Source organism: Sminthopsis crassicaudata, chromosome 2 (genome assembly GCF_048593235.1).
Source record: "Sminthopsis crassicaudata isolate SCR6 chromosome 2, ASM4859323v1, whole genome shotgun sequence".
Taxonomy (NCBI): Eukaryota; Metazoa; Chordata; class Mammalia; order Dasyuromorphia; family Dasyuridae; genus Sminthopsis; species Sminthopsis crassicaudata.
Window position 1 is genome coordinate 554787579 of NC_133618.1, and position 9464 is coordinate 554797042.

Here is a 9464-nt window from a genome sequence, read left to right on the forward strand (position 1 = left end):
ATATGCATATGTATATGATTGTGTATTAATGCACAGAGAGGATAAATAAATAATCTTTAAAAAGGCAACAAGAAGATAAAGTGCTGGCTACAGATTCAGGAAGACTTGGAGGAAGTCAGTCTTCCTGTCAGGAAGCACCACTTCTGGTCCTGGGCAAATAACTTTAACCTCTCAGTGCTTCTTAAATCTCTAAGTCCATAGATTGAAGAATAGTTGCTGACCTGTATTGGATGTGGGATATTCCTCATCAGGGATTCCTTATACCAGTGAAAAAATATTTTAAAGTACTTTATTGATGTGAGAGCATGCCTTGAAACCCCTTTTAAGTTTATTTGGCTGGCTGTATTGCATTTAAAATTGCCAGGAATTTAGCTAAGTGAGCAGAAAAGATGATGACCTTATTGCTAGATTTCAGCTTGCCCTTCTTCCTTTTTCTCCGTCTGCTCATCTACATGGGAGAATTTAGAGTAGCATAGGGTTAATGTCCAAAGCTTTTTGGTAGTTACTGGGCAAATTACCATTATCTAGTTTATAGCTTTGGTTATAAAATATATAAAGGCTCACCATAAACTACAATGTGGTTGTCCTAGTAGATCACAATTCTAGCTAGTAAGAAGTTTAAGAAAAGAAAAGATTAAGCCTGAGGACATTCACTAGTTGGGAGAACCTGGCTATCTCTTTAAAAGAGCTCAGTGCCTGGGATTGAGAATCTTTTTTTCTGAGGAGATACAAACTTTGTTCCCAAAACTCTGAGGAAAGTAAATGAAGGAAACTGAGGGTTAGGATTTTTAAATTTTAAATTTATCTATTTTTTTTTCCATTTGCAGGCAATCAATTTTGCATTTTTGGGTGAGCTGTAATAGAAAACAAAAACAAATCCATAGGTTTTTAGTTAAGAGAATATTGTCATATCCATTTTTCCTTTTGTGAATGAAATGGCCAAACTTTTCAGCAAAGTCAGAAATTGTAAGGCAGCAAAATAGCAGTTAGCTGAGCAACCTCTGATAGAGATTATACTATATAAGTAGTATATAGCACAGTAACATCCGGCGAAGTAGCACCAGGTGGAAATTTGGATATCAATATCAGGTTTGATGTGATCAATGTAATGACTTTGGTAGATATATTGATGGTCTTGAATTATTAGAGGCATAACTTACCCATTCACATAGGTGTCCTGGCCTCCTATATATATCTTAGCTCTACATATTTCTTGTATGTATTCCCCACATGTATCCATTCTTCCCATTTATGTATGTAGTTGTGATAAAGAATATCCTAGGATTATGGGAAATATTTTATTTCTACTTTTATTATTAGACTGTATTCTCTGACTTACCACTGAAAATAACTACAATGATGGAGGCCTATGACCTCATGAGCTTTAGAAGATAGAGACCAACAGCTCACCTTGAACCTGAGACTGCTATTCCCTGTGATATTTTTCTTATGTACTGAAGTGGACCTAGATTATTATCATGATTAACTGTTCCTATAAATAAAATTCATTTCACTCTCTCCATTTTTCAAACTGAGAAAGCCAAATCGGTTTTTTTAATTAGATGAGTATTTCCTAAACTGGATTTGAGTAGCTCTCACTAGAGATGCTGGGCTTCAAAGAGCTGCCTAATGATATTTGTTATTCAACATAACTTTTTCAATGTAATCTTGCCAATAAGGTCTTTTCATACTATTATCTTTGCCCTCTTTTCCCTTATTAAGACTTATATTCTCTTAGTATTTCATTTCAACCTACGTTTTTGGGTGGCACTTCTTTCCTGGACTACTTACTTTTGATCTCCCCTGTTATAAATCAGGTATGAAATACTCTTAAAAATGACAACAGCACCAGCAACAACAAATCTATCTAGAACTTCCTTTACTAGAACATGAGAAGGTATGTGTGTGTAAGTGTATGTATATATATATATATATATATATATATATATATATATATATATATATATATATATACATATACACACACATGAGTGTGTGTGTGAATATTTTAGGGGATGCAGGGGATAATTTTCTTGCTCATGTCTATCCATGTTTGTTCAATTGTCCCCATATGGATTTTTACACCCTTTATCTTGTCACCTCTCAGTGTTTATTCCTAGATAAAAGGCATTTCATGAAAGAAAGTTTTGTATTTTTAAGTAGAATTGATCAATGTTGGCTTTTGAAAATGATGACGAGTTCAGATCATAACTCAGACAAGAGCCTGCACCTTTGTGAAATGACAGAAATACCTAATTTGGGGGTTACAATGATGATCTTCTTTAGTATTGTCAAACAGATAGAAATAGGAGCCACTAAACCATAGAAGGATGCCTGTGGGCTACATATTGACTTAGAAAACAACATATTAACATTATCTATGCCATATTATATAATCATTTATTTTGTTAAACATTTCACAATTACATTTTAATCTCGTTCAGGCCATAGTCTGGAGCACTGCAGGCCATAGAGGTATGTTTGACATCTATACTTTCCTCAATAGCACAAGTCCTGTTATCTATTTCATCTTTTGGCACAGGGGGAAATCAACAGAGAGGTATGTTAGTACTTGAGGCCCACCAATGGATACAAATATAAAAAACCATTGATTTTAGGAATATTATGTGTAGTCCAAGAGTTGTCAGTTTTCATTCATGACCAAGTGTAACAGGATAAAGTGAAAAGATTGATTTTTACATTTATGATTTGGTCCCTAGTTTTGCTAGGAAGAACAGATGTAAGTTTTCTAAGCCAATCTCTAACTGTGCTTTCACCTTCTTCCTAACCTTTCCTTCATCTCATCTTACAGAAAGTTTAGTGTAAAAAAAATTCCTCTTAAAAGGTAGAGAAAAAATCATTTCTGAATGCAGTTTAAAAGTTGATGCTACCATAATTTGATAAGAATCATTTCTATTTTGTGAATTTTCATATGGTTTATAATTTTCCTATGCATCACTAATCATATTGTATTTTTAAACATGCTTTGAGGACCACAAGTAATAAAAAGACTATTATTGGTCACATGACTATTCCCTGGGTATGCCCTTATCTCTCAACTCCATGCTTTTACACTGTCTTCCATGCCTATAAATACATTGCTTCCTGAAGCCATTACTTCTTCAGGTTCTTGGATTCCTTCAAAGTTCAACTTAAAGATCCCCTTCTATGAGATTACATATAGATAGATTTCTCTATCTCTATCTATCTATCTATCTATCTATCTATCTATCTATCTATCTATCTATCTTTGTATTTCCTTATTTTCATTCTTATTGTTTTCCTCCAATAGAATATAAGTTCCTTGAGGTAAGGGTCTATTTGTATTTTTTATTTTGTATTTTGTATCCTCACTGCTTAGTACAATTCCAAGCACATAATAGGTGCTTAAAATATGGTCATTGAATGAATGAATGAATATGATGAGCAAGTTTATCACTGATGATTCCTAATTCACATCTGAGGTAATCTGTGGCTTTTTGTTATCTAACTAAGTGAAATGATTGATTTACTCTCAGCATTGTAGTATTTGCTTTAAAGTAAAAGAATGTTTATTTGGAGTTTAAGTATAAAGAGATAAGAATTGTTTTATGTATAATAACAGGAGTCCATTTCTTTATTGTTCCATGAATTTAATGTATCAATAGAGCACTGAAATAGACTTTGATTTATGACCATACCAGTAAGGTAGAGATAGATAGATGTTTAAATCAGCATTCTTTGGAACTTTTATTGTACTTGTCTCAGTTCTTTGGATTTTGTTGCTCATACCTTCTGTTACCAACTAAACTTATTTTTTAGTTTTTGCTTATTATCCTTTCAACTCAGTGACTACCTTCTTTGTCTTTCATCATCTACAGGATTGTACAGTTCTGCATTAGTCAGGATATACTAGATTCTACCAGTGTTGTATTATAAACAATCATTTCCCTTCTATGCAATAACATTTACCATCTTCAATATTGGTTGAATTTATAAGATATACTCCTAGAATGAGATTAAAATTTGGCATGGTATTGTGAATGGACTTGAAATCAGAAGAACTGTGATTCAATTCTACCTCTGCCACAATGAGCAAATTACTTTCTTTCTGCCTCACTTTCCTCAAATATAAAATAGGAATAATAATGCTTGCGCAAGTCACCTTACTAAACTGTTGAAAGAATCAAGTGAAATAGCATTTGACAAAATGCTTAGTAACTGTAAACACTACATAAATGTAAGTGAATTATCAATGATGATTTTATATACTTCAAAGGAGGATTGAAAGGCAAAATGAGATAATGCAAACTTTATTCCCTATACATAGATATCAGCTTTTATTATTTATATTTTCTCTGAGAGCTATGATAGATAGAGATTGTAATGACAATCAGGGTGTAGTACAGTAGAATAGAATTTCCAAATTAAATAGGATCTTTCTTAGAGTTCATCTAGTTGTACCATAATACAAATCATGACTCCTCACTATAATATCACTGAAAAGTGTTAATTCAATCTCTTCTTAAAAATGGTTATCTAATGACTTCTTACAGAAGATTCCCATTATTAATCCAATAGGTCTGTGATTAAGATAGTTGCCACTAGATGGTATTGACACCAATCAGGATATTTTAGGTTCATAATATTTTCTTTCTAATTGATACTAAGTTTCTAATATTTATACTCTGTGTGTTTATCATTTGTGAATTAGATCACTATCATCTCAGGCATAAACATACAGATTTTCTTTCTTGCTTATTTTTTTTTTCTCTATGAAAACATGACAACTAAAGTAGTAGGGTAAATATTGAATCATTTTTAATTACAAATCTTTTATTGAACACCAAATTAAATAATTGCATTTGGAGCAAGATAAAAAGGAATCAAACCACCTAGACATACCTAAATGACATTCTGGGTTAACATTTTTATTCCTCACAAAAAAGTTTTTGTACTTAATTTTATAGTCTATGTCTAGATTTCTTTAATATTTGTTGCTATTACATACCCTTTGCTTCTTCTGACTATAAAGTGGTCATTTACTCTTTCACAAAATTGGTATTTCATTTCCTTATACAATGCAAGCTTGTGATGATATACTTCTAATTTCTCATTTTTTACATTTCTTTCAACATTAATTTGATGTATCACCTCTAGTAGAATATTTCTTGCTCCCTGTTGATTCTGGTACTTTCTAAATGCTCTAATTATATTGTATTTTCTTATTTACATAAATGTTACGCCCAAAAGAATGTGAATTCCTTGAGGATAAAAACTATTTTTGTTTTTTGTCTTTGCATTCTCAGCCTTGTATAGGGCTCTTCATAAATATTTACTGGATGCAATCAAATTTTATATTCCACCTATCAATGCTAACTAAAAATTTCACTAATATTTGAAAAGCTTTAAAAAAAAAACATTTTCTTAGACAGTTGAATCTGTTTTATTTGGCTTTTGAAGGCTATTGAACTTCATTTGAATTTGGCATGAAAATGGTTTGGTATTAGGTGTAAAATTTCATAATGACTTATTAACTCAATTTTTTTTCATAATACCTTATTTGTGTTCAGCTTTTAGGCTAGTCAGAAAAGTTGAGCCACTAAATTGTTCTATAGGAAATGTTCTCAATATTAGATCACTAAATGACTTAAAAGTGTAATACAGCTCAAATAATATTATGGTAAACACCCAGGAAGTAATAATAGTAGAAATTTCATTTAAAGTAAGAACAGTTATGCTTAATTTTCTGAGTTATTCCACTTTTTTTCTCTCTCAGAATTAAGATTAAGTTCACAAAGCCTCTGTGTATATTAACCAAACACCCCTACCTATCCTCAAAGTTTGATAGCAATAATGAGTTAGACTATGTTCCAAGTCACTGGGTCATTTATGTTATCTTTTAAACTCCTCAATAATACTTTAAATAGTATTCCTTGTCAGAGGACAAGGATATAATTAGACAAAGGATAAGTTAATCAATTAAGCAAACAAACATTTATTAAATGCCTCCTGTATGTCAGATACTGTTGAAAATAGTGAAGATAAAAATAGATTGAAACATCCCTACTCCCAGGAAAATTCCATTCTAAGAGGGGAGACAAACCATCAAGGTGTTTGGAGACTAAAGATAAAGAGAATAAATGAAAATCAATACAAATTCAAAATAGGAAGGGAAGGAAAGGACTTGGAGGATTAAGGAAAGTGTTGTGTAGAAGATGGTACTTGAACAATGGAAAACAGGGAATTTGTGGGACAAAAGTAAATAAGGAATACATTCCAAGCATTGAAAGACCCCATGAAAAGAGATGAGAGATTGAGTGTTACTTGGGAGGAAAAGAAAGAAGGCCAGTTAATTTGTATCACCGAATATGGAAGGAAGGGAATGTATTCACTTTGTAATGGATATTCTAAAGTGCATAGAAGAAGGTGTAGAAGAAGGTGTAGGCAGGTTTGAATAAGATGCAGATGGAATAGCTTTGAGGATTATAGGGGTAAGAGAATGAAGGAACAGAACTGGAGATAAGTTGCTACTATGTGGCTGAAATTCAGGGGAAAATTAAGATTCAATAATTCTGATGTATAACTTAACTTATAAATATGATAATTCAGGCTCTGGGAGCCGATGAGGTCACTAAAAGAGAGTACATAGAGAAAAGAGGACCTCTCCCCTTGACAAAGCCTTTGAGTAACATGTATTTAGGGGAGATGATATGAATAATGAGCCAAGAAAGGAGACAAAGAATGTTGATGTCATTAATAAGAGAAAAGGTGTAGAAGAATCATGCAGCAAAGAGTAGGGAAAGGATAGGGACTGAATCTATAATTTCACTGATATAGGAGATTGCAATATATGGAATCAATGTAGATTAGTACTTGTATTGCTTTAAAAAATATACAGAATTGTTTTTATCACTGAATGATATAATTCCTTGCAAAGTGACTTGCCCAAAGTCACACAGCCAGTAAGAAAGCTCTACTCTTAGCATCAAGAATCCAAGTGAAGATTTTGGTCAAAAATTTCTCAAGTAGCAGAGAGAGCACAGATGGAGACTGAGGAAAAAAAGCCAATCATAATTAGCCATTAAGGGATAATTAGTGACATGGGAGAAAGAAGTTTCAGTTGAGTGATAATGTCATAAACCAGGCTGTCAAGGATTGAGGAGAAAGTCGGATTAAGGAACAGAAGAAATGGGGAGATTATATGTCTGAGGAATTTGGCTGAGAAATGGAGAGATACAGGGTGTTGGCCTGAAATGGTGTCAGACTCTAGTGAAGAATGTGAAGAATAGGACATAACTGTGCATGTCTGAAGGCAGCAGAGAGGGACCATAAGACAAAGAGTCCAACTTTATTTAGTTTAGAGAGATGAAGGAATGATTGAAAAGACAATCTTTTTGAGATGATAGTAGCAGATTGAACAAGTACTCAGAAGAGTAGACTGTCTTTGACAAGAAGAGTCATCTCAGCATCAGAAACTAGGAAAAAGTGATAGATGAAGTTAAAGGGCTTTGAGAAAATTTAAAAATAGGAAACTTATGTGTAGAAATACACATATATATTATATATATATATATATATATATATATATACTATATACTATCATATAAATTTAACATAGAATATAGAATTCAGATGAAGGGAATGTATTCACTTTGTAATGGATATTCCAAAGCGCATAAGAAGAAGGTGTAGGCAGGTTTGAATAAGATGCAGATGGAATAGCTTTGAGGATTATAGGGGTAAGAGAATGAAGGAACAGAACTGGAGATAAGTTGCTACTATGTGGCTGTTTATAGAATAGTATAAAAAAGAATGATTAAGTAGTAGGAATTTTTTAATATAGGGTAGCAGTGGGATGAATAATAATCCTCAGTCTCAAAAGGATGTGATTGCTTTGTAAGGATCAAGAGAGTAAAGCTAACAGTTTAACAAGGGGGTCAAACATTGGCTATTGGTCACACTGCAATCCTACAAAACGCGCAAGTACAATCTGAGACTGAATTGTGTAACGTGCTGTTGTCTCCAGAAGCTGCCTATTGCTCTCTGGGACAAGGTCTGCTGTGTCAACTCAAATCTCTCAGACAGATTCTTCTTCCTGTAGAGAGCTGACTTCCCTTCCTGCAGAGAGCAGCCTTAAGTCTCATCCAGACAAAACTCTCTTTTCCTCCAGACCTGCCCTCTTTTATCCTCCCAGAGAATGGGTGTGGGATAAAGCAAGGGCTTCTGGGAAGAATTACTTCAACCAATGAACTTGCTCCTCCTAAGCATGCAAGCTCTTCCCCAGATATTCACAAGCAAAACTCCCAGTAAAGGCCGGAACTAGAGAATTGTCAAGTACCGACTTAGTAAGAACCTAATATCTCATTATCTCATTAGCACTTAGTAAGAACCTAACATCTCCCCCTTTCTTTTGATTTAGAACATAGGGTGGTCATGACCTTGAAAAATAAATCCATCAAAATGGGAGGCATTACACATAATTACATAGATAAACATATAGTAACATAGTAACATAGTAACATAACACATGCTAGAAGTTTGTAACAAATAACATGATCAAATAATCATAAATTGAGAATTTATAAATGTCCATAAGTCCATTGTCCATTATTCTCATCTTGTGTTAGGAAGTCCAATGATTCCTGCTGGTTTTAAAGTTCTTTAACAGTCTTCTTATTAGCCATGCTCTTTCAGTGTCAGATGTTTCTTAGATTTTATCCTTTGTTTTGAGGTCTTTCTCTTTTTTTGTCTCTCTCTGATGGACAAGGCGAATACGACTCGTTGGCACCCATCTGATTCCTTCTCCATCTGAAGAAATATAAGCAAACCCTCTCCCCCAAGCAGTTAACCTATATGGTCCATTCCATTCACCACTTTCTGGGTCTCTCCACATCACCTGGCGATTATCTAAGGACAATGGAGCTGCTCACACTGGACACTGCCCTTCTGGTGGGTTATAAAACCTGTCTGCCGGAGCCAGTGCATCTTTGTCAAAAATTAGAAAATTAATGGTATGGAGAACTAAATTTAGAAGTTCTCTAGGGTTACCTGTGGCTCCCCCTTTCTTTTGTTTTTGGAGGAGTGTCTTTAATATATCTGTTTCTTCTCTCTACTATTGCCTGACCTTGCGGATTAAAAGGTATTCCAGTGATGTGTAAAATCTTATACTGCGCACAAAAGTGTGCAAAATGCTTAGAAGAACAGGCAGGTCCATTGTCTGTTTTTATTTCTTGTGGCACACCCATAATTGCAAATGCTTGGATAAGGAATTCAGTGACTACTCGGGCTGTCTCTTTTGCTGTTGGCACTGCAAAATTTAATCCTGAAAAGGTATCTATTACCACGTGGATGAAAGACAGACGACCAAAAGATTTATAATGCGTCACATCCATTTGTCAGATTTCATTGGGTCTCAAATCACTAGGATTCTTCCCTGGAGGGAGTGTAGGAGCATGGAAAGGAAGGCAAGCTGTGCAGCTTTT